Below are 21,817 nucleotides of genomic sequence, written 5' to 3'. Positions count from 1 at the left end.
CCATTTTGGTCACAATGTGTTTTAGTGTTGCTCTGTTTGAGTTTGCTTTGATGAGCACTCATCAGGTCCCTTAGATTAATGGCCCCACCTCCTTCAGATTGGGGAAGTTCTCACTATTCTTTTCAGCTAGTCTTATTTTCCCCTCTCACTCTTCCTCCTGGAATTCTTATGACTCTCAGGTTCTTCCTCTGGGTGCTGTCAATAATATACCTTATTTTCCTTTGGTTTTCCTTGTTCTCCTTTCTATTGAATCATTTTTCTTCTTGAAGTGGTTTACTATGTCTTTGAGTGTACTGTTCTTATTTTAATCTCTGACAAAAACTGCTTTTGAGGCTTGCTACTACAATCTCCAGTTCCTTTCATTCTACTTAAATGAGTTCTCTCACGTTTTTCATCAGATTCTCTTCAAGTTTATTCATTTTTGTGTCCAAATGTCATTTTCTGCTCATTGGACATTGATACGATTGCTGTCCTACAGTCTTCTTCAGGCTGTTTACAAAGATCTGATGCCACTGGATATTTTCCCGGACTTTTGTTGTCTTATGTTGACGCAACTGAATTCCTTCATCTTTCTGTTGTTTTGAGTGCTATGTTAGCCAGCTGTTGGTGTTGGGCTGGCCAGTTGTTAGTCAACGCCTAGACAGAGCTTTGTGGTGGAGTTGGGTGTTTGCTTCTAAGAGCTGCTACAGAGCCTCACCTCATGCTGGCACTGGGCCTCAGTGCACATCTAGTTGCGCTCGGGACCTTGATCCTTGTGCTGGCATAAAAGAGCTGCGGGACTCCATGCTGGCCCTAGTCTTGGGGGGACCCCTGGCAGTGCCCAGGGCTTTATCCCACCAGCAAGTGTGCTGCAGTCAGCCTTGCATTCTCAAGGAGGGGAGCCATAAAGCTATGCTGGCTCTACCATGCACCACCATGGACTTCCAGCAGGCCTTCGAGTGTGTGAGGTTGGAGAAACAGAGTCGTCGTGTAGCTGTATATGAGACTGTTCCATTCAGGGTGACCAGCGATGGCAGGGAGACAAGACAGCACAGGTGGGTGGGCTAAATTTCCCAACATGTTCAGAAGCCAGGTGAGGGGAGTGAGTCCAGCAGTGTTTGCACTAAGAAGTGACAGGGACAAGCGGGGGGGGTCTGAGATGCTCCGGTTCCCCCTTCCTCTTGCTACTCCTCCTGGATCCTCCTTGACAGAATTTTTTTCAACTTGATATAGTCCCGCAAGTGTCATTATTTTCATTAATAATTTTTTTCTGTTACTTTTCTCTTTTAAAAAATGTTTTGGGGGCCACACCCAGTGATGTGTAGGGGCTACTCCAGACACAGTGCTCAGAAAACCATGAGTTGCCAAGTATTGAACCAAGATCCTGCATCTCAGCCCTTTAAACCATCTCTCCAGCTTTCTGTTCAATTTTGATAGTATCCACTCCCTTATCCTTGAGCTCACTGATCTTTACCCACTGTTGTGTGAGTCCTCTATTCTATTTCTTTTTTGTTCAGCCACTGTATCCTTCAGCTTAATAATTTTGTTCATATAAATATCACACCTTCTCTATCCTTGTTGAATTTTTATTCTATTGATTTTCTCATCTCAATTATTATCATTAGGACTATTACCTTAAACTCTTCATTAGGGAAGTTAGAAACACTGATATTCTTGGGGTTTTTCCTCAAGATTTTGTCTTTTTTCACTAGTGAGACCTGTAACATGCTTATTGATGAATTCTTTATTTGAATCTTAGTAACCTAGTAGCAATAAAATGTTCAAAGAAAAGATTTATTTGACTCACCTAGTTAGGATTTAGGGTTTTTGACAATCTTTGACCTTTTTCTGAGTATGACAATAAACTTTAAAAAAGAGAAAAAAGTAAATTGTTGCTTTGATCTACATATACAACATGTTCTTATTTAGGAAATGGCTATATTTAAATTATATGGCATATTAATAAAGATAACATTAAAATTAAAGTAACATCCAAAATATATATACAACTCATAAAATTCAATAAAAAATGAAAAAAAGACAGAAAATATGAATAGATACTTATTCAAAGAAAACCTATACTGGAGACAAAGCGATAATGCAGTAGGTGGGGTGTTTGCCGTGCACTCTGCCAATCCATATTAGATCCTCGAGACTCCATATAGTTCCTTGAGCCCGTCAGGAGTGATTCCTGAGTACAGCTCCTTGAGCACTGTTTTGTGTGGCCCCAAAACAAAACGAACCAAAGAGTAAAAAGAAAAAAAATAACCAAAAATAACCATATAGTTGGTAAGTACACAAAAGAGAAGATGTTCACTATCTCTTATTATTAGGGAAACACAAATAAAAATGACAGTGAGATATTATCTCACTTCTTTGAGACTGGATTTATTTAAAAGACAAGAAACAAATGTTGAGGTAAACAAATGGGAAGGGAATTTCTATTATTGGTGGAATGTAAATTGGTGCTACCATATGAAAAGAAGTATGGCAATTGCATAGATTTTTGTTGTTGTTTTTTTTTAATCCACACAATCCATTTACTCCACTTGGAGGAGTAAATAGATTAAAAACAAAACAAAACAAACAAAACCCCACCAAGGCAGGAAAGATAGTATAGACACTAAGGTGTTACCTTGGATGAGACTGACTCCAGTTAATTCCCTGAAAACACCAGGTCCTTCCACGAGTTGCTGGAAGTGGCCCCTTGCCACAGAGCCTCCAAACAATACTGGATATGTCTTCTGAAAAGAAAAATTAAAACACTAATCTGAAGAGGTATATAAACCCCTTCATTCATTGCAAACCACTTATGATAGCCAAGAACTAGAAATAAACCTAGAATCAACAAACAAGCTTATTGACAGATTAATGGATTTTTAAAAAGTGGTGTATATAAGAGTTAGGGAAATGAGATCCATTTATTACTGGATTTGGCATATCAATTTGGTCTATTTGGCATAGACCACGGATAGCTTGCCAGGCTCTGTCGTGTGGGTTGGATATTTAAGGTACCCTGAAAACTTAGAGAAAAATAAATAAATATCGCGAGGATAGTTAGACACAGGGTAGGAGACTCTGCCTTGTGCTCTCCCGGGAGCTTGTTGTGATAATTGATAATTCGTAATGCCCGCCTGTCCTTCACCAACTACAAAACCAAGATGACTGCCCTCCGACATCATGATGGATCTATCACATCTTCCAGAAGGGCAATGGAGAAGATTATTCATGACTTCTACTCAGATCTCTTTAATAGCCACATCCACTTGCCCACATACCACATACCACATGATGGATATGTCGTTCCCAATGTTCTCCCTTCCGAAATCCAACATGCCATCTCGTCGGTAAAGAAACAAAGAGCACCTGGCCCAGACAAGATCAGACCTGAACACCTGAAGAACTTACCATCAGTACTCATCAATACATTGGCTCGACTCTTCACACGCTACCTGTCTGAATGCAAGGTTCCATCCCAATGGAAAACCAGCAGGACTGTACTACTATACAAGAAAGGAGACATCCACGACATTGGCAACTATCGCCCAATCTGCCTATTGTCTGTCATCTACAAACTATTCACTCGAGTCATCCTGAATAGGATTAGCAGAACACTAGATGAAGGACAACCATGTGAACAAGCTGGATTCCGAAAAGGCTTCAGTATCATCGACCATATCCACACAATAACCAAGCTCATTGAGGTATCTCGGGAGTTCAAGATGCCGCTCTGTCTAACGGTCATTGATTTAAAGAAGGCCTTTGATTCTGTTGAGACGGAAGCGGTCATGGAAGCCCTAGCCAATCAGGGCGTACAAACTCAATACATCAGGATCCTTCGTGAGCTCTATTGCGGATTCACTACCAAGATCTCACCATTCTACAAAGAAGTAATCATCCATATCAAGAGAGGGGTTCGGCAGGGTGATACCATTTCACCAAAACTCTTCAGTGCCACCCTCGAGAACATCATGCGACGACTGGAATGGGAAAACATGGGAGTGAAGATAGATGGTCGGCAACTACACCACCTCCGCTTTGCTGATGACATCGTTCTAATAACACCAAACATCAGCCAAGCGGCACAAATGCTGAACGACTTTGACCGTGAATGTGGAAAGGTCGGACTACAGCTGAATCTTACGAAGACAATGTTTATGAGAAACAGCCTTGTTCCTGACGCTCCATTCGCTCTCAACGGAACCACCATCTCCGAATGCAACAGTTATATATACCTAGGTCGAGAAATCAACATGGTGAATGACCTGGCACCTGAGTTGCGCAGGAGGAAGAGAGCGGCTTGGAATGCCTTCAAGAGCATTGAAGAAATAACTAAAAGGACAAAGAACCTCCAGCTACGAGCACATCTCTTTGATTCCATTATTCTTCCTGCATTAACATATGCCTCAGAGACCTGGACCCTACGAAAACAGGATGAGAACGCTATTCGGGTCTCTCAAAGAGGAATCGAAAGAACTATGCTTGGAATATCACGATTCACTCAAATGAGAGATAGAATCCGGAGTTCTGATCTTTGTCAACGCTCAAGAATCAGGGACGCTGTCTCATTTGCCAAGACATCAAAAATCAGATGGGCTGGACACGTAATGAGGTTTACAGACAACCGCTGGACTAGAGCCATTACTGATTGGATTCCACGGGACATCAAAAGATCACGTGGACGCCCACCTATACGATGGTCAAACTTCTTTGTCAAGACCCTAAATGATCGGTTTGAGGCTCTGCATGTTCCTAGAACGAACAGATACCATTGGGCTACGCTAGCACGCAACCGGGATGAATGGAGACGTTACTGGCACCCGCTCGAATAAATCGATGAATAACGGGGATTAAGTGATTAAGTGATTAAGTGGTGTATATAAACACAATTCAACATTTTTTTAATTTTTAATTTTTTTCATTAAACCAAAACCCTGTAATTTTTAAAATTTATTGATAATTCCCTCCCCACCCCAAGCAGAACCCTGGCAGCCAAAACCCTCTATTTGTGGCTGTGCAACCTCTTATAGTCTAGCCCACTGGAGCACCCAAAGCAGCACACATATGTTTGGTTTTAACATACTTGCTTATATTCTCTTATATACATTCTCCATCCCTCTCGGAGAGCCTGGCAAGCTACCGAGAGTATCCTGCCCACATGGCTGAGCCTGGCAAGCTCCCCGTGGCATATTCGATATGCCAAAAACAGTAACAATAACGGGTCTCATTCCCCTGACCCTGAAAGAACCTCCAATACGGCACCATTGGGAAAGACAAGTAGGGAGAGGCTGCTAAAATCTCAGGGCTGGGACAAATGGAGATGTTACTGGTGCACGCTTGAGCAAATCGATGAACAATGGGATGACAGTGATACAGTGATACAGTGATTGATAATTGAGTTTTGAGCATATATTATTTTGACACCAATTCCATCACTGATGTCAACTTTCTTTCACCTGTTTTCTCACATTCTCTCCCCACCCCAAACCCTGGGCCAGACTTTTTTCATCTTTCTTTCTTTTTGTTAATTTTTTTCAGAGTGGAGGGGAGGGCATCCAAAATAGTGTCCAGGAGACCTGGGACACGTGGGACAGGGCACTCCAAGGACAGTTCATGGCTCAACACAAGGGCCCTGCTGCTGTGGCCCAGGCATGACTCATGTCAACCCAGAGGCGCTGGGGGCCTCAGAGTCACACACTGCAGCAGTGTGGGCTGGGGCTTCAGTTGATTCCTTGGGGATCAATTGGTGTGAGGAACTGAAAGGTTAGCATGAACTTTTTAAAAGAAAATAATCAAATTTAAAAAACACATAAATAAGTCAACAGTACTGTATCTTTTCTCCTAATTGCTATTATTTGTGGAGGTATATGCTTGTGTGGTGTATGTATCTGTGTGTGGGTGTGTGTAAAAGAGAAAGTGGGTAATGCATAACCTTGTGTTGTCACATCACCTTTTTCTTACATTCTTTATAATATCGACATATCGAATACTCTCGGTAGCTTGCCAGGCTCTCCGAGAGGGGCGGAGGAATCGAACTCGGGTCGGCCATGTTGGCTGCGTGCAAGGCAGACGCCCTACCACTGTGCTTCGATATGCCAGACACAGTAACAACAAAGTCTCCAATGGAGACGTTACTGGGCCCGCTCGAGCAAATCGACGATCAACGGGAGGGCCTTTACCTTTACCTTTTACCTTTACCTTTATAATATAGAAATTTTACAAGATCTATAAAATGTTGTTCAGGTGAAACCCTGCTATCTTTGGTTTTCAGATAAGGAGACTGAAGCACAGCAGTGTTACTTATCATTCTCAAGTTCACACAGGAAATAACAAGGCTTGGATGAGAATCCGTTTCGTGATCCAGACATGCTTTCCTTTGATTAGACTCTGTTCTTTCCCAGATTCAGTTCATCTCACACATTCTTCTGCAAAACTCAGGGAATCATAGAATATGAACTAATAATAATCACAGCACGTTGGATGTGGGCAGAGATGGCATTGCCAGGTAAGAAATGACAGATTTTTGGACAGAAAGTTAGGAAGCTAAGTGCATTTGCTCGAGTGGGCACCAGTAACATCTCCATTGTGAGATTTGTTGTTATTGTTTTTGGCATATTGAATACGTCACAGGGAGCTTGCCAGGCTCTGCTGTGCAAGCGGGATATTCTCGGTAGCTTACTAGGCTCTCCAAGAGGGACAGAGGAATTGAACCTCGTTCGGCCACATGAAAGGCAAATGCCCTATCCACTCCAGCCCTAAAATTAAAGTAATTTGCATACTATTAAGAGCCTAGGAAACAGGTCACTCATAACCATACGAATGCCCCTGCAAAAAATAAATATATTAGATGTTACTATAGGAAAATCAACTATGGAAAAGGAACATTTTCCTATCCAACCAGGCCTTAACACTGGGATTGTGTTTTTCCCATTGCTTGAGCAAACATAAATTTCATGCTGTCATTGATCCTAAGGTTTAATTCCATAAAAACCATGTCTCTTCTGTTTAGAGTATTATTGTCATTTTTGCTTAGTGGAAGAATATTTCAGCGCATTTTGTACTGCCCTTTGGCAGTACTGCATAGATTCTATTCCAACAAGTTTCCCCAACCCTAATTAGAATTTTGTTTCATTACACTGTCTATTTCCTGAACTAATTGAATGTATATTCTACTTCATTATTACCAACAAACAACTCTCTGTACTCAAGATTATGATTGGATACTGAGATGGCTAATGACTATATCAACACTTCAATTTCAAATATTTCAGAGGTGTGGAGCTTATCTGGGAAATTAATTGCAACTGAAAACTTGTTTTTATATAGACTAGCCTCAGGTCCACCTCGAGTTCTGGGTCCCTTTTTTGGAACATCTGTCAGGGGAATGGAGTGAGGAATGGAAGAAAGGAAGGAAAAGAAGGATGAGAGAAAGTGGATGCCAGCCCTTTTTCAGAGCTTCCCCAGTGGTCATTGAAATCTGTGTGGAAGGGAAATGAAAATGCTTTCCTGCCAATCAACAGAGGATATTAATGAAATTTGTTTCAGCACTCCATTAGCAGTTAGCCAGGTATTTGTCCTGAGTAACACTGGCATCTTCTTTCTTTTATTATTGTTTAAGCAAAGATTTTTGGGACTTTTTGCTTGTTTCTTTGTTTTCAGTTCATCTCAGCTGTACGTTTTCAAGAGATGACTCTATTTGTTGACTCAGAAGCAGATGGATGACCCCTGAAGGCAATTTGACTTTTTCTTGCCAGCTTGCTCTTCAACTTTCCCAAAGGGAGGCCAGGGAACAATCACAGACAGCCAGTAGCCCTGAAGCCAAGGTTATTCACTCTTTCTGCTTTGTGAGTTTAAAGGAACTCTAAGAGCATAAAAGAGAAATTGTCCAAAGCAAATGCCAGGAGAACTAACCCATATTTTTTGACAGGTTTACCAAGAAAAGTCTTGGTAATACACTAACTTACCCTGAATATTGAAAATCTAAATATTATTGTTGAATTTAGGGGTCATTTTGTTGAAAGGATTAGACAGCAGTGAGTGAACATATGAATGTAAGTGGAATCTAATAGCTATAATTATAGCTGAACTTAATGAATGTTTAGAATTTTTCAAAACAGGGACGTCTTCTGAATGAAATCTCCATTCTTTTCACTTGTCTCTCATGCCCATGCTTAACTTCTCTTTCTTTGCACAGAATATTGATTTCTACATCTTTACTCCCAACCTCCGACCCCATTTTATTGAGATAACATGATTTATACTACTGTTAATTCATTCACTGATCTTACCAACACCATACCCACCACCCTTATCCTCCACCAATGTCCTAAGGACTCTTCCCATCTGAAGTCCTCTTCCCCACCCAGGTAAAGTCAGTTTTAGAAACCAAATCTCTAATTGTCTTTGACCATTTTTTGCTCCATTACTATGTTTTTTTCTCTGTATCTTTATCATGAAATAGAATAATGTTTTGGGGCTTTGTTTGACTCAGAAAATCCCTTATTACTTTTGTTCAATTTTCAATTTATTTGAGGCCCCCCCCTCCCACCAGCCCATTTCTGTGACCAGAGAAGATAGTTATTACTGTCTTCTTGATTATATGGAGATATGGTTTGTGACCCAGCATGCAATCCATCTTTGAGAATGTCCACCAGGTACACTGAAAAAGAATGTGTACTCAATTTCTTAGGGATGGAAATTGTGTGTATATACATAGACATACATCCAAATGGCCTAATATATATATATGCATGTATATATATGGTCTAACACACACACACACATATATATGTGTGTGTATATATATATATATATATATATATATATATATATATATAACCTATCTCCCTTCCAGGCTAGTAATTCTATTTACTATTGTTAGTGTCAAAGTCTTTTTTAAGGTCTATTACTAGTTGTTTTAAATATTTTTATGATCAATCACTAACATGCATATACTTTAGGATTGTGAGATTTTCTTGGTGTGTTTTTCTTTTGACCATCATGAAATGACCATCCTTAAGGGACAGAATAATCTCTCAAATGTTGGATATAAAGTTAGTAAGGGAATAACAAATAGTCCAAGGGGAAATGAGGTAGGTGGGTGGAACTAGAGTTTGTAGTAGGCAAAGGGTCTGCATTGTGGCCTGAAGAGATGGGCAGAGTTGATGAATTTCTCTCTTTTAAAATATATGCTTCATGTTCTGATTTTATTTTTGTTTTTCTTTTGTATCCCAATTTTAGTATATATGCTGCCAAAGCGAGCACAGACTGGAGGGATAGCACAGCAGTAGTGGCTGGAGAGATAGCACAGCGGTAGGGCGTTTGCCTTGTGTGCAGCCAGCCCGGCTGAGCCGGGTTCGATTCCTCCGCCCCTCTCAGAGAGCCCAGTAAACTACCGAGAGTATCTCGCCCGCATGGCAGAGCCTGGCAAGCTACCCATGACGTATTTGATATACCAAACACAGTAACAACAAGTCTCAAAATGGAGACGTTATTGGGCCCGCTAGAGCAAATTGATGAACAAGAGGATTTTGTTTGTTTGTTTGTTTGTTTGTTTGATATCCCACTAGCAGTACCACCAGGAGCTACTATTGGCTCTGTACTTGAAGGTCTCACTCAGTGGAACTTGGGAGGCCATGCAGTGCCTGCAATACTTTAGATAGAACCTGGGCATGCAAAATACTGGCTCAATTCATTGAACTCTCACTCTGTGCTTTGTTGTTCAGAGTGATATGGTTCACACAATCTCTAATCTCTCAGATTTGAGAATTATTTTTATAGTTCTATAGTCATGACTATCACTATTAATTAGTTTTGCCATCTCCATTTAAATGATTAAGAGAGGCTTCAATCTGACTCAGCACTCTAGAGGCAGTACTTGGGCTTGTGGGATCTCTGAGAGCTGCAATGCCAAAGAGGGCGCAGCACCCTATATTTAAGCCTCATTGGAGTTTTCCTAGTGTGCGTGCATAAGTAATCCGGGTGTCTGTTCTGAGCGCTTTCATTTCACAAGATATAGTGTTTGCCTGAAAAATAAATGTAATTTAATTACAAAAGAACACAATCTTATTAATAATGCCATAGCAGTTAGCACTCCAGTGGAACATGCCAGATCTGATTATGTTAGCTTGCTTGGGAATATTGTCACTAAAGTGTTGACCATGACATTAATGACATTAATGACATTACTGTGTCATTATTTCTTCCTCAGAGGATCAGAAGGGTTTCATAACTCCCTGAAAATGCAAAGTTTATAGACCACAGAATGATAATTTTTTCATCCCGGAAGTTAAAATATGTTTACATTGACAAACTTGTATTATGTGTGTTTAATTTAGGAATGATTTCGGGTTAACTATCAGACCAAATACCAACCTTACAACAACCAGGATTCAGCACACTTTATTGGATAAAAAATAAAACAAAACAATTGAGACAGAGAAAAATTGAAAAGAAATGAAGATCTGAGCTCTGTACAGCCAAGCACATCATCTTCTTTCTACATGAAGCACAGAGGATGGTTTTTCCAGGTACCCAGGCCTGTGGCACCTGTGTTCATTTAAATGATTACACATTCAACAAAATTTGAATGTGGGATATGCAATCATTTTAATTGCTCATTATACATTAAAATAAACTGACACAAACACAATTCGTTCTCTGCTGCTTTGAGAGAAATAAGTAAATTAAATGAAGGAATGAAATGATGCTAGTGCTATGCTGAAGATCTGATGTTAAATAGTCAGAAAATTCAGAATTCCAGCTTTGACCATGATCAAATGACATTCAGTGATATTGTGCAATTTAGAAAGCAACAAAAAGGAGAAGGGTGTCTACTCTGCCCAGACCACCATACATAAAGTTTCTAGATTACTAGGATTTGGGAATATCCCCAGGGACCAGGAGAACTATGGAAGACAATAGAAATAAAAGTAAAGTGAACGAAAGAACATAGTCTCAGGTGAAGTACAATTATTTTCCCCATCTTTCTCATTATAGATCTTGATACTATCTCTTTTTTTTTAATGGCCAATGATGGTGTAACCCACTTGAATTAGTTTCTGGTCCCATCAGCCTACTGAAATGGATCATCTTACCAAATTTCAATGTCATTTTCTTCTTTCCTTTATTGACCTGTCATAACTTGAAATGACCACCCTGCCTCTCACTCAAAGCATCTCTTGCACTACAATAGCACACTATTCTCATTTTCCTCCCTCTTCATGACAGTCTTCCCAGTTAGACTCCTCCTTCTCTGATCTATGTTTTAACGATCAACAAGTGCCAAAGCCTGGTCTCCAGTGCTCTTCTTTTCTCTTTTTAGGAGATCATATCCAGTTTGACACTTTCATGCAGAGGAATTAAAACTTAGATCTAGGTCTGAAGGAATCCTTAAACTCTCTCTCTCTCTCTCTCTCTCTCTCTCTATATATATATATATATATATATATATATATTATATATATATATAATGTACAATACTTACATGTGGCTGGAGCGATAGCACAGCGGGTAGGGCGTTCGCCTTACAAGCGGCCAACATGGCCGACCCAGGTTCGATTCCTCCGCCCCTCTCGGAGAGCCCGGCAAGCTACCGAGAGTATTCGATATGCCAGACACAGTAACAACAAAGTCTCCAATGGAGACGTTACTGGGCCCGCTTGAGAAAATCGACGATCAACGGGAGGGAAAACCTTGGAAAAAAACTTACATGAATATAACTAATACTTATATGAATCCTTATTAGGAGTCTTATTAAGATTTGAAACTTAACATAATGAAAATACAACCCTTAATATTATACCTCTCCTAAACAGTAACATCTTCATTTACTTAATGGCTCAAAACATGAGTTTTTCTTGAACATTATCTTTTCCTCTCTTCAACTCACATCCAATTTATTAGAAAATCCATTCAAGACAACCCCCAAAATGTTCCCCAATTTATTATTCATTCTCATTCTTTACCTTGAAACCACCTAATGGATTTCTCTCATATTTGTAGCCAAACATTCATTTCCTGATTTTTCTTTACTATTATTACCCTTATTATCTTAGCAGTGTGCATATTTAACTGACTAATGCTGAATTTCAATTGATCTAGCTCTGCATCTAAAGGAACGTCTTTAAAAATCCAAATCAGATTTTACACATCCTATTAACTTCCTATTAAATTTAGAATTAAATTTGAGGGTATTATAGTCCAAAATTTCTTAAAAGAGCTTTCTCTGTATCCTGTGCATAGATATTTTAAAACCCTTAAAAACGAGAATCAGCATTTTTAATTTATGATTATAAAACATCAATCTAGTAACCCTAACCAAATTGTGTAATATTGTATCTGTAAAAAATATTTTTGGCTGCAAGTAATGGAAAAATGGTATCCTAGCCAAAAAGAGGTTAGTTTTTCTCAGAGAATAAAAAAATTTCCGAGAAGGCAGTTCTTGTAACTAATGCAGTTGGTTAATGATTTCTTGAATAGTTGGATTCTTAGTTTTCTCTGTCATCCTTAGTATGTTGTTATTTGACCTTATTCTTGTTGCCTCATGGTCTCAAATGGTGCTCATAGCCCTTGACATCACATTGCCACCATCCATGTTTAAGGTTAGGATAAATGAAAGTGCGGGATCCCCAAACATAGTTCTGTCCTAGAACCGTTGCATTTATTTTTTCCAGCTGAACTGAGCTTCCCCACAATTTCTCATAGTTTGCTGCTTGTCGCTAATCGGGTTTCAGAACAAATAGTGAGACTGAGGTGCTAATTTCAAGTAGCACCAGCAAAACAGATTTTAGCATCTGTTTTTCTGTTTTAAAAAATTGTATTAGTGAATTGTATTTGCTATAACAAAGTATCTGGGCGATGTTAATGTCTTAGCAATTTCAGGATGCTGCAGATATTTACAAATACTTAAATAAGAGAAATACATTCACACGGTTTGAAGACTGGAAAATCCAAGATCAAGGTGCTCACTGAGTCTATATTTAGTGAAAACTTTCTTCTTGTTTTTCTTTCCAAATTTTTATTTAACATAGAAAAAGTAGCAACTGTTGACACAATTCTAAGAGGTTCTGGCAAAGAAATATGACAAACCTATATTCTTACTCCCCGATGTAATAGAGGCCATTCCATGGGTGAAAGTAAGATTTAAACATACATGTCCAGAGTGTCTGGAAACCATTTTCTGAGGAATTAAAGTGATTCTTGTTTGAACGGAGCCCAGGTCATCTGGCAAAAGTAAATGCACCTCACATGTAGGCTGTCTCCCTACGCAGGCACCACATTTTTATAGAAATATGATTTTACAAGTTTCAGAAAACAGAAAATAGACTGTGTATTTGTGTGTGTGTGTGTGTGTGTGTGTGTGTGTGTGTGTGTGAATCTGGTAGAAACTATACTGTCTGTCTGTCACTGTCATCCCATTGTTCATCGATTTGCTCAAGTGGGCCCAGTAACGTCTCCATTGTGAAACTTGTTGTTACTGTGTTTGGCATATCGAATATGTCACGGGGAGCTTGCCAGGCTTTGCCGTGTGGGTGAGATACTCTTGGTAGCTTGCCGGGCTCTCCAAAAGGGGCGGAGGAATCGAACCTGGGTTCGACCAGGTCAGCCACATGCAAGGCAAACACCCTACCCACTGTACTATCACTCCTAGACTATATATATTTGTGTGTGTGTGCGTGTGTCTGTGTGTATCTGTGTGTCTGTGTGTGAATCTGGTAGAAACTATACTGTGTGATAATCTTGGTAGAAATGACTGTGTGTGGCTATCTTGGTAGGAACTACAAGCAAAATTAGATACCCCAAATTAGATACTTTTCTTGGGTAACGGGAGCAGCTGGCAGTGCTCAGGGTTTACTCCTGGCAGTGTAGGCAGGAAGACCACATGGAATGTCAAGAATAGACCCGGGTTGGCTGCGTACAAAGAAGACACCTATGCTGTTGTAGCCTCCAGACACCTGACTTTCAATACTGAATTATCAGCTACTGTCTACAAAGTTAATGAATGTAATGTTTTAGCCAGTTCCACAGTGATGACTATATGTTTGTGTTAAAAGTTGAAAACAAGGGTTGTGAAACCTCTAGCTTCATGTTTTAAAAGATTGCTTTGGGGGCTGGAGAGACAGTACAATGGGTAGGGTGTTTGCCTTGCATGCAGCCGACCTGGGTTCGATTCCCAGCATCCCTGAGCACCACCAAGGCCAGGAGTAAGCCTTGTGCATTGCCGAGTGTGACCAAAAAGCAATACATAAATAAATAAATAAAGATTGCTTCAGTTATTGAGGGTTCCCTGAGGTTTCTGATAGCATGGGTTTTCCTATTTCTGCAAAAAGTGCCACTGGAATTTTGGTGGTGACTGCTTTGAATCTGAATACAACTTTGGGTGGTGTTGACCTCTTAATATTAAAATTTTAAATACACAAATACAGACATGTTTTTATTTGTCTTTCAATATTTTCCACCCATGATTTGTAGGCTTTTCTGATTTGTTTGTTTGTGGGCCACGCTAACAATACTCAGGGCTTACTTTTGGCTCCCAGTGTGGTATGGTCCGTATGGTCCGTATCGGGTGCTGGAGATTGAATTCCAGCTCCTAAGACCAAAGACCTGCCTGCCGAAAGAGAGCTTTGTTTTTACTGTATGATTCACTTCCTGTGGTAAGTTTGTTCCTATATTTGATGTGTTGTAGATTAAAATTCTTTTAATTTTCCTTTCAAATTTTTTCTTGGAAATGCAAATTTTTGATATTGGTAGTTTTGTGTCCTAAATTTATGTGTCAGTTCTAAAATTTGTTCTGTGTGAGATATTGAGGGATTTTGACATGTCAAATGATATTGCCTGGAACAGAGAGAGGCAGATGGGCAGGAGCACACGGTCTGCTTGCAGGAGGTCTGGTCTGGATTCAAGTCTCCATACACCAAGAGACCCCAAGCAGCTCTAGGAATGAAGGTCTCTCTGAATACAGAACCAGAAGTAGGCTCTGAACACCATAGCTGTGGCCCCAAGCCCATAAAGGCATTCATACTGTTTGTGAGGGGGTCATTTTACTTTTTTTCCAACGTAGATGGCTTTACTTTTTATTTATTTATTTAGCTTTTTGGGTCACACCCGGTGTTGCTCAGGGGTTACTCCTGACTCATGCACTCAGGAATCACTCTTGGCAGTGCTCGGGGGACCATATGGGACGCTGGGAATTGAACCTGTATCGGCCATGTTGGCTGCGTGCAAGGCAAACGCCCTACCCGCTGTGCTATCTCTCCAGCCCCGATGGCTTTACTTTAATTTAATTTTTTAATCTGAGTGCTCTGCTGTTTACAATAGCCAGAATCTGGGAAAAAAATCCTAGTGTCCAAGAACAGACAACTGGTTAAAGAAACTTTGGTACATCTACAGAATGGAATACTATGCAGCTGTTAGAAAAGTTGAAGTCATGACCTTTGCATATAAGCGAATCAACATGGAAAGTATCATGCTAAGTGAAATGAATCAAAAAGAGAGAGAGAGATAGACATAGAAAGATTGCACTCATCTGTGGAACATAAAGTAACAGAATGGGAGACTAGCACCCAAGAATAACAGAGATAAGTACCAGGAGGTTTGCTCCACAGCTTGGAAGCTGGCCTCACATGCTGGAGGAAAAGGCAGCTCAAAATAGCGAAGGGAACACCAGGTAAAATGTGGTTGGAGGACCCTCTTGGGATGCGAGATGCATGCTGAAAGTAGACTATAGATCAAACGTGATGGCCACTCAATACCTCTATTGCAAAGCACAACACCTAAAAGAAGAGAGAGAACAAAAAGGAATTCCCTGCCGCAGAGGCGGGTGGGGCAGGGGGAGGGAATGAGGTGAGGGTGGGTGGGAGGGATACGGGGATCACTGGGGGTGGAGAATGGGCACTGGTGGAGGGATGGGTACTCAAGCATTGTATGACTGAAACACAAGCACAAAAGTTTATAAGTCTGTAACTGTACCTCACGGTGATTCACCAATAAAAAATTTAAAAAAAAATCTGAGTGCTCTGGTGAGGACTTGTAGTACTATGCTGAACAGGACTAGTGAAGGGCTTCCTCCTTCCTTGTTCTGCATGTGAGGCCCAGCTAAATGGAATATGACTCCAGTGCTCTATTTTTTTACTAATCTTCCCTTTTAGAGGTGAGATGCTGAAGTCTCCTACTGTTCCTGCATAACTCTATACTCTCTCTCCTTTCTATTCTGTCTCTGTTAGCTTGACGTATGTTAGAGCTCCGGTGTTGCAGCAAGTGTGTCTATAATTGCCTGCCTAGTGGCTGACTTTTTGTTATCATGTCTTTCCTTGCTTCATTCTTTCCTTTTCTAGCAGTGTCGGGGATGGAACCCAAACCTCACACATGCAAGGCAAGTGCTATCTTTGTTTCTTTAACAGTTTTTGACTTAAAGTTCATTTAGTCTGACATTACATCCCTGTTTTGTGTGTGTGTGTGTTGTTGTTGTTGTTGTTGTTATTTTTACCTGGATTATCTTTTTCATGTTTGTAGGATAACATTCCTTTGTCCTTTCTGCCTTGCGGCAGGGAGCTTAGGTTTATTGGGTTGCTCCCATCACAGTGCTCCCATTCCTCTGTTAGTTTGTAACTTCTTTCTCTGTGCTCTGTTGACTTGTAAATATTGTTTTCCTCTTCTCCTTAAGTCCTTTGCATAGTTAATTCAGACCAATGTCCTTCTTGTATGGGCACAGGAAGACAGTAAATGCTATGCTTTTGTAATTTGGGAGTTAATTGACTCTCAGTGATATTATCTCCTGGACATCTGTTCTCTAGAGTTAAGCCTCATTTGCCCTTACTTCCTAGCACCCCACAGGCAGGGTCCCAACGAGGGACTGGATGGACCCAGGGCAAGTGGCGAGCTATATGCTACCCTGGCATCGAAATGAGCCTGGTCAAAGTGCCATAATGTTTAACTATAAGTTAAGAGCTTAGTCTTGGACAAATTCTGTCATGATCCAAAAAGTAATAACTAGATTCGGACCCTGTTAGGGTTAGGAAAGATTAATCTGGCCTGAGCACTGTAGTCTGAGTCTGTGGCAAGATGTTCCCGAGAGGGCCACCCTACAAGCTCAATGTATCTCTTACTGTGTGTCCATACAAAAATAACTAATATTAAGAAGCAGAATTAAGATGTTAACTAAGATGTTAATTAAGTTATTGGGCTGAGGAAAGGAGAAAAACACCTTAAGAGGTATTTTGCCCAGGAGCAATGAAAGGGCTTTCTTGTGTTGATTTTGCTACTGGACAAGGTGTAGCCTCAGCCCAGAGTGCGGGAGTTGGAGAGAGTTGGAGGAGAGTACAGAGAGAGCCCAGGCTGTGAGATGGAACAGGGAGAGATGAGCAGGAGAGACAGGAGGAGAGGGGAATGAGGGGAGTGTGAGACTAGAATGGGGGGCTCAGAGAGACTGGGGCAGGAGCTTGGGGAGAATGGAATAAATGGCAACTGATCAACCGGCTCAGCCCTCATTTCCTCCTCTGTCTACCCTGGCTGGGGGAGCGGCCGGAGGCACCCCGAACCCACAGGGGCTCCCCCGGCTGCCCAGAGGTTATACACATGTTCTTACCTTCTGACTACAGGGTTTCTTTTACAGACATCATATAACCGGATCCTACTTCTTAATTCATAGTGATTTTTTTCTAGCGATATATTTTTATTTCCTTCTCATTTTTGGTATATATTCTACAGATATCTTTCTGGTTGCCAGAAGAACTATATATCATAATCTTAAAGTTGATAAAATTTATTTTAAACTGTTATCAAGTTCAGAAGCATGGGATAAACAAACCAAAACAAACAAGACAAATCCCCAGAAACCTACATCTTTATTTCTACCATTGTCTTATATAGCTCCGTAGCACTGTTCATCGATTTGCTCTAGCAGGCACCAGTAACGTCTCCATTGTGAGACTTGTTGTTACTGTTTTTGGCATATCGAATACGCCATGGGGAGCTTGCCAGGCTGTGCTGTGGGGGCTGGATACTCTCGGCAGCTTGCCAGGCTCTCCAAGAGGGACGGAGGAATCGAACCTTGGTTGGCCATGTGCAAGGCAAACACCTACCCGCTGTGCTATTGCTCCAGCCCATTCTCTTATTTATGTCAAAAAAATAAATATATAATGTATAGTGTTCCAGTTTTCTCCGCCCCTCTCAGAGAGCCCGGCAAGCTACCAAGAGTATCTCACATGCACGGCAAAGCCTGGCAAGTTACCCATGACGTATTCAATATGCCAAACATAGTAACAACAAAGTCTCAAAATGGAGACGTTACTGGGCCCGCTCGAGCAAATCAATGAACTGGAGGACAGTGTTCCAGTTAGCATAAATCTATTTTTGTGTATTTTTATTTTACTTTTTAATTAAAAATAAAGTTATGAATAGTACAGCGGGTAGGACGTTTGCCTTGTAAGCACCAGTAATGTCTCTATTATGAGACTTGTTGTTACTGTTTTTGACATATCGAATATGCCATGGGGAGCTTGCCAGGCTCTGCCGTGCAGGCAGGATACTCTCAGTAACTTGCTGGGCTCTTCGAGAGGGAAAATATTATATCATATCCGCAAATAATTAGAGCTTGATTTCATTTCCCATCTGGATTCCCTTAATCTTTCTTTATTGCCTAATTTCTATGCCAGACATAAAATATTATATTGAATAACAATGATGAGAGTGGGCAACCTTATTTTAGAAGGAAGGCTTTCAGTATCTTACCACTGAGTATAATGTTAACTGGGCTTTAGTGGTGAATGACCACTGAAAAATTTTAAAGAGAAAAATTTCTTTAAATTTTAAATTTAAATTTAAAATGATCACTGGGGCTGGAGCAATAGCACAGCGGGTAGGGCGTTTGCCTTGCACGCGGCCAACCCGGGTTAGATTCCCAGCATTCCATATTCCTGAGCACCGCCAGGAGTAATTCCTGAGTGCAGAGCCAGGAGTAACCCCTGTGCATTGCTGGGTGTGACCCAAAAAGCAAAAAAAGAAAAAAAAAAAGACCACTAAAAACTTTTAAAGAAAAAAATTTATTCTATTCCCATTTTATTGAGTGAGAGGTTTTTTTTAAAAAAAATTATGTATGTGTTGAATCTTGTCAAATTTGTTTTCTGCATATATTGATGTAATTACTTGATTTTTATTTTTTCTTGTATTTATATGGTGTATTCCATTGATTTATTTATGCATATTAAGTGATCCTTGCATCACTGATGTAAATCTCTTTTTATCATGGAATATGATCTTTTCAATGTATTGTTGAATTCCTGTCACTGTCACTATCCTCCCATTGTTCATCAATTTGCTCGAGTGAGCCCAGTAATGTCTCCATTGTGAGACTTGTTGTTATCGTGTTTGGCATATTGAGTACGTCACGGGGAGCTTGCCAGGCTTTGCCGTGCGGGTGAGATACTCTCGGTAGCTTGCTGGGCTCTCTGAGAGGGGCGGAGGAATCAAACCCGGCTCGGCCAGGCTGGCTGTGCGCAAGGCAAATGCCCTGCCGCTGTGCTATTGCTCTAGCCCTGTTGAATTCCATTTGCTAGTATTTTGTTTGATGAATTAATAATAATAATATAGATCAATTGGTAAAATTGGTCTATAATTCTTTTTTTAGTCACATAATCGTTTACTTTTGCTATTTTTCTCTGTTGAAACTGAGAGAATTCATGTTTTCTCAAATTTCTGGATGAATTTGAGGATGGGAAGTAGGTCTGAAAGTTTGAAAGAATTCACAAATTAGCTCAGATGAGCCTAGACTTTTGATTTTGGAAATATTTTAACTTAGCATTTCTAGTTCCTTACTGTAGTAACTAATCTGTTTGTATATTCTGCTTCCTTAGATTCAGGCATGAAGGTCATAACAGTTCAAGAATTTATCCACTTCTTCTTGGCTTGCTAATTTTATCACACTGAGTGTTTCATTGTAATCTCTGTTGATTCTTTGAATTTCTACGGTACCTGTTGTAACATTTCCACTTTCATTTCTGATCAATTTTTCTTTTCCTGTGTAAGTCTAGTTAATGACTTGCCGATCTTTTTTCAGAAAAATAACTTTTGGTTTCACTGATCTTTTGGATTTTATTTGTTCTGTTTCATTGATATATGCTCTGTTTTATTACTTCCATTCCTCTGCTTATTTTGAGTTTCCTTTGTTGGTCTAATTTACAGCTTAAGCTGTTATTTGAGTCCTTCTTGCTCCTTGACATTTGCTTGCACTACTTTAAACTTTCCTCTTAACAAATTTTTGGTGTATCCCTTACATTCTGTTAATTCTTGTCCTCATTCTCTATTATTTCCAAAAATACTTTGTTCTAGGGGGCCACACCCAGAAGTGTTCAGGGTTTACTGCTGGCTTACACTCAGGAATTTCTCTTGAGGGTGGTGCTCAGAGGACTGTAGGGGTTGCCAGGGTTCAATCCTGGGTTGGCCAGTTGCAACACAAATGTTTTACCTACTTGTTATTTAGTCTAATTTTATTGCATTTGGAAAATGTACTTGATATGGCTTTCATCTTGGTAAATTTTTGACTATATGTTTTGTGACCTCTTCTAGCCTGGAGAATTTTCACTTATATTTTATAGGGATGTATATTTTACTACTGATGGGTGGAATGTCCTGTGGATATCTGTTTGATTCATTTTGTTCTAAAATGTGCTTCAAATCCTGTGTTTCCCCCTGATGTTCTGGGTGAACGATCTGTTGTTGAAAATGAGTATTGAACTCACCTATAACAAGTTGTTGACTTCTCCATCTAGATCTGCTCGTTGAGTCACTCTGATATTGGATGCATGTATAATTATGATTGCTACATCAATTCTTGATGAATTGACTCCCTTATCACTATAAAAACATCTTAATCTCTTATTTCTAATATTTGTTAAATTCTATTTTGTCATATTAACACAGGTTCACAGCTTCATTTTGATTTTACTTGCTTGGAATATTATTTCCCATTTCATTATTTTAAGCTATTATGTAACATTATAATTATAGATAGCTTGCAACTTGGTCCTGGCGATTAAAACATTTTAATCTCTGTATCTTTTGATTTGAAAATTGTTTTACACTTGGAGTAATTATTGATAGATAAGGAATGACTATTGTTGTCTTACTAATGGTTTTCTGTGTTTTTTTTTGTAGTTTTCTAACCCTTTTTTCTTCTCCTATCTTTTTGAACTGATCACTCTTTGTACTATATGTTTTGATTCCTTTACTTTACCTTGAATGAAGTTATTATAGTAAAAGTTAATTGTTTTGTAGTTATTGTGAATTTTCAATAAAATATCTTACAGATTTAGTAGTTTATTTTATACTTTAGTCATTAAAAATTATCCTCTATTTGCCCTCTTTTAATGTCTTGATATCCCAGTTTACCTCTTTTTAATTGCTTGTTTGTTAAATATAGTAACACTTCTTTTTGGTATAGTTATTTAAATGTTCTTTTCCTATAACCTGAATTACTTTAATTTGGCTTGCAAATATTTTTGCTAAGAAATCTTTTAATACTTGTATGGAGATTTCCTTGTAAGTTACAAATATTTCTTTTCTCTTGCTGCTTTTAGATATTCCTATACTTCATTTTAACAGTTATTTTCTCATGACAGTGTGTATTTAATCAGTATGTCATGAGAAAATATCTTAAACTGATTTTGAGCTATGAGCTTCATGAACTTGGATAGCAAAACCTTTCTCATTCTAAGTCCAACCTATCTGTTCTGTCTTAGCTTCATTCGGAACTTTAAAAAATGTATATTTATTTGAATCTTTTTATGATGTTCCAGAAGTCATACACACTATTTTTTTTTTACATTTTTGCATTGTTTCTTTT

This window comes from Sorex fumeus, unplaced genomic scaffold (assembly GCF_029834395.1).
Source record: "Sorex fumeus unplaced genomic scaffold, SorFum_2.1 ptg000036l, whole genome shotgun sequence".
Lineage (NCBI taxonomy): Eukaryota > Metazoa > Chordata > Mammalia > Eulipotyphla > Soricidae > Sorex > Sorex fumeus.
Note: the sequence above shows the minus strand (reverse complement) of the source record.